At 37.8% G+C, this 4,880-nt stretch overlaps 1 non-coding gene across 1 annotated transcript; it reads right to left on the bottom strand.

Annotated features, from left to right (window-relative positions):
• Window positions 1-263: 263 nt before the first annotated feature.
• On the bottom strand, window positions 264-370 carry LOC131923756 (U6 spliceosomal RNA). The gene has a single exon (XR_009382689.1). It is a non-coding gene; the product is annotated as a U6 spliceosomal RNA (small nuclear RNA).
• Between the last annotated feature and the right edge of the window lie 4,510 nt (window positions 371-4,880).

Raw genomic sequence — 4,880 nt, 5'->3', positions numbered from 1 at the left:
TTCCATGATTTTCTTGAAAGTGTTTTTGGGCCTTTTATCTGGGATTCTTCTCCTTCTTCTATCCCTATTATTTTTAGGTTTCTATATTCATAGTGTCTCAGATTTCCTGAATGTTTTGTTCCAGGATTTTTTTTAGATTTTTTGACCAATATATTTATTTCTTTTGTCAGATCTTCAATGCCTGAGATTCTTACTTTCATCTTTTGTATTCTGTTGATGAAGCTTGCCTCTGTAGCTTCTGTTGAATTCATAAATTTTTATTTAAAAATTTGAAATGCTTCACAAATTTGTGTGTTATCCTTGCATGAGGGTCTCATTAATCTTTTCTGTATAATTCCAATTTTAGTATATATACTGATGAAGTGAGCACTCAAATTTGCTTTCTCATCACCTACACAAATATAAACCTTTCCAAAGATTACTCAGAGTCCTAAAAATGACAGACTATTCCATGCTTGTCTCATCTACTCACATCCTAAAAATTCAACTTGGTTTATTTTGTTTATTTTTCCTAATTTAGTATCATTTAATTAATAATAACATGTTGTTTCTTTTTTTGCATACAAATCTGTCAAAGTATAACAATAATTTCACAATTAATTTCATGCAACATAGAAAATTGTCAATAGTCACTTATACAAAAATATTGATTAGTTTCATTTTGTAAATGGTGTCTGGCAGTTTCTCTGGTGCCACATTGATTTATTCTGCTTTGCACTGTTGGAGAATATATGAATCCCATTGTGAATTAGAAGATGCATGACTTCCAAAACTACTACAATTTTTGTTTCTTTGGTTGAAAGTGTCTCTACTGCAAGAACCTTTATCATTCCTAAATTTCTTTTCATTTTTTTCATTTGTCACATAAATGGAGACTCATTTAGGTAACAATCAAAGTATAGAAAGCCACAGGTGAATGAAAAGGACAGCATATGATCCCTGTTTATAGGTGCCTGGCCAGCTAATTTGAAAATGCAGACATTTAAACAAATATTTTATTCAAGGTAGTAAGCTCTGGGGACAGGAGGCGTTTTCATGGGAGCATAATAGTACCATGTAGAAGGCACAAATTTAGTACTAGAGATATATGCCTTGGTAGAATAACATAATTCTCTTTTAAGAGAGTAGAGAAAATACCTCAAAGGAAGAGAATATTCACTTGATTTTGAAGGGTTGAACTTTTTTTTTATCAGTTAGCTTCCCAGCACTAGGATTGCAAATGTACATCTCCATGCCTTTTAAAAAAATTAATTCTTTTTATATTTCAGATTAATATAATTACATTATTTTCTCTTCCCTTTCCTTTCCTCCTAAACCTCCCATATATCTCTCTTTGCTCACTTTCAAATCCATGCCCTTTTTTCAGTAACTGTTGTTACATACATATGTGTGTATGTACATAGACGTACATTTCTAAGTTCATAAATACAACCTACTAAGTATGCATAATATTATGCACATGTGTACTTTCAGGACTGACCATTTGGTATTGGATAACTGGCTAGTGTTTTCTTCCCCGAGGAAGACCATATCTCTTCTCTCAGCATTCCTAAGTTGCTTTTAGTCATTTCTGTAGGGTTGAGGCCTAGGGCCCACTTTGCTGTATCTACTGTTGTTGTTCTTCTTTTCTTTGGCTCATGTTTAAACAGCTGGGCTAGTGAACTTTGATCTTTAAATTTTTCTGACTGGCACTAAGACAAGCACTGAGTCAGAAAGGAAAAAAAAGAGTCTTTACAGAGTAAACATTATCATGCTTTTGAATTCTGAGAATCTTTGTAGACTGGCTAAAATGAAGGGAAATTGTCCCAATTTCTCCAAGATTTCATATTTCCTAGGACCTGGAACCTCAATTATAAAACCAGGACATTCCTACGAAAACTAAGATGGCAGTTCACTCTAGATTAAATGGGAGGGTTTCTTTCTACATTTTATATTCTCTCCAATATAAGTCTTATTTCCACATCATACTTTTCCAACTTTATAGTTAATTTTACATATTGAATCTGAAGATCCAACTAATTGTTTCCACAGTTTTAGACCTGTTATAGAAGCAGCCTACATTTTTTTGGGGGGAAAAATTTCTAGTACATTGAGAGGCCAAACGGCAAAGCCAAAATAATAGAAATGATATTGTAGCTAAAGTTTTCCTGCCTGGCCCACAGTCAGGACAAATCTCTCTCACCTGCCAGTCCCACAGCTGCTCAGACCCAACCAAGTAAACACAGAGACTTGTATTGCTTACAAACTGTATGGCCATGGCGGGCTTCTTGCTAACTGTTTATGTAGCTTAAATTAACCCATTTCCATTAATCTACACCTTGCCACATGGTTCGTGGCTTACTGGCATCTTCACATGCTGTTTGTCATCATGGCAGCTGGCAGTGTCTCTCTGCCTCAGCCTTCCACTTCCCAGCTTTATTCTCCTCCTTGTCCCGCCTATACTTCCTGCCTGGCCACTGGCCAATCAGTGATTTATTTATTGACCAATCAGCAACACACTTGACATACAGAACATCCCATAGCACTTCCCCTTTTCTTTCTTTTTTTTTTTTTTCAAAAAGGAAGGTTTTAACCTTAACAAAGTAAAATTACATATAATTTGGGAATTTGGACATAGCTTCTCTTACTACTTCCTGCTGGAAGGGGGTGCTGTATCTTATGGGGACACAAAGAAAATTTTAGGATTATGGAATAGTCCATGAGGCTGTATTGTCTGAGCCAGTTGCCTTCAAACCATTCTGGATGTTGGATCATCTGGGCCTTGGTGTCATTGGAGATCTTTCAGGGAGTCTTGGCTGGTCAAACATGATGTATCTTAATCTGGAACAAATCCATAGCCTCTTGCTTTCTGTGGGAACAAAAGCAGAGTCTCCTTTCCAAAGCAACACATCCTTACATCCAAATTTTGAAGTCAAGGTATCTTTAAAATATACATTTTGGCATAACTCAACAGCTTTTACAATCAAATGTTTTTCTGCAGTTAAAAATCCCAAAGACAACACAATCCAGATTCTCTGTGTAATATTCATCTTTACGTGGCTTATTTTTTATATTAATTTTACTGTCTCTTTAAAGACTTTATTTTTTAAAACTATGTATTTGTTTCTATAACTGTATATATCACCTTTTTTGTCTCTTTCAAGCCTACGTATATTTTACACACATTGCAAACTATTACATCTGAATCTGTCTTATTGTGAATCTATTGCTTTAAACTGCAGCAGCTGTGGCTGCTGGTTCTGCCCACCTCAGCTTCCCAACATGGCGGTGGTGCGTTTACCACCAGCTTTGGGAGCTATCGTGGGTCTCTATGCTTTTATCCAAGCAGCTTGTAGCCCAGAAACCTCTTTTTTTGTTTTGTACTAGCAAAGGCTAAATCCACCACGCAGCTTAATGTGCCACTTGCAGAGGCCTCATTCCCGCCATACGGCAGGTCGAGAGTGCATGCTAGGAATGCACCAGTAGCTCAAACCGGCAGCTGCCGCTCATTGGTGAGAGACAATTAGGAAGCTGTTTTTAGCTCTGTTTTAGAATCTTTTCTCAGGTTTTAGGTGGAAACTCTTGCCAACACGTTGGACGCCATTTGTAGCTAGAGTTTTCCTGCCTTGCCCACAGGACAAATCTCTCTCACCCGCCAGTCCCACAGCTGCTCAGACCCAACCAAGTAAACACAGAGACTTACATTGCTTACAAACTGTATGGCCATACCAGGCTTCTTGCTAACTGTTCTTATATCTTAAATTAATCCATCTCTATAAATCTATACCTTGCCACATGGCTCGTGGCTGACCGGCATCTTCACATGCTGCTTGTCATGGCAGCGGCTGGCAGTGTCTCTGACTCAGCCTTCCACTTCCCAGCTTTATTCTCCTCCTTGTCCCGCCTATACTTCCTGCCTGGCCACTGGCCAATCCGTGATTTATTTATTGACCAATCAGCAACACACTTGACATACAGAACATCCCACAGCATGATATCTTCTCCAGTGGATGCAGATTCTATCCTGTTTGGAGACTTCTCTCCTGACTTTCGGATGACTATTTTGCACCTTTTGTGTTGTGTGTCTTGTGTGGAAATATTAGGATCTCTTTACTTGTCTGTACTCCACCCATACCACATGAGCCTGTATATTGTAAGACAGAAACACAAAAGTGTCCCTACACCACTGAAAATAATCACTCAGAAGAGATAAATATTATTTAATAACAGTTAATGATGAATGGATGCTAGCATATAAAATATGATACAATATTCATTCTATTTTTATTAGAGGGCTATATATTAGGATACAATCATTAGAACTTGTAAGACGAATTGCTAGGTGGTATTATTAATAAAAAACCCAGAGCTAGATATTGGGGTGAAAACTGAAAGATCAGAGAAGCAGAAAGAAGCCAGCCATGTTTTTACCCCTAGGAAATCCTCAGACCAAGGGAGAGCTACTTCCTGTATACTCATGCCTATATACCTTTCTGTGCCTTGCCATCTTAATTTCTCTCTCCTCCCAGCTTCATCATTTCCTTTTTCTGCCCAGCTCTAACACTTCTGGTCTGTCTGTCCAGGCCTCCAGACTTCTATGGTTAACTAGTGCTGGGATTAAAGACATGTGCCACCATCCCTGGCTCTGTTCCCAGTGTGGCCTTGAACTCACAGAGAGCCGATGGATCTCTAATCTGAATGCTAGGATTAAAGGCATGTGCTACCACTACCTGACCTCTATGTTTAATATAGTGGCTGGCTTTTCTCTCTGATCCCCAGATAAGCTTTATTGGGGTACACAAATAAACTATCACCACAAGAACTATGGTGAAGAACATATACATTAAATGTATTCTTTTGTTGGTACATATCACTATCATACAGAAAAATTGAACCTAAGG

Source organism: Peromyscus eremicus, chromosome 13 (assembly GCF_949786415.1).
Source record: "Peromyscus eremicus chromosome 13, PerEre_H2_v1, whole genome shotgun sequence".
Classification (NCBI taxonomy): domain Eukaryota; kingdom Metazoa; phylum Chordata; class Mammalia; order Rodentia; family Cricetidae; genus Peromyscus; species Peromyscus eremicus.
This window is presented reverse-complemented; position numbering and strand designations above follow the sequence as displayed.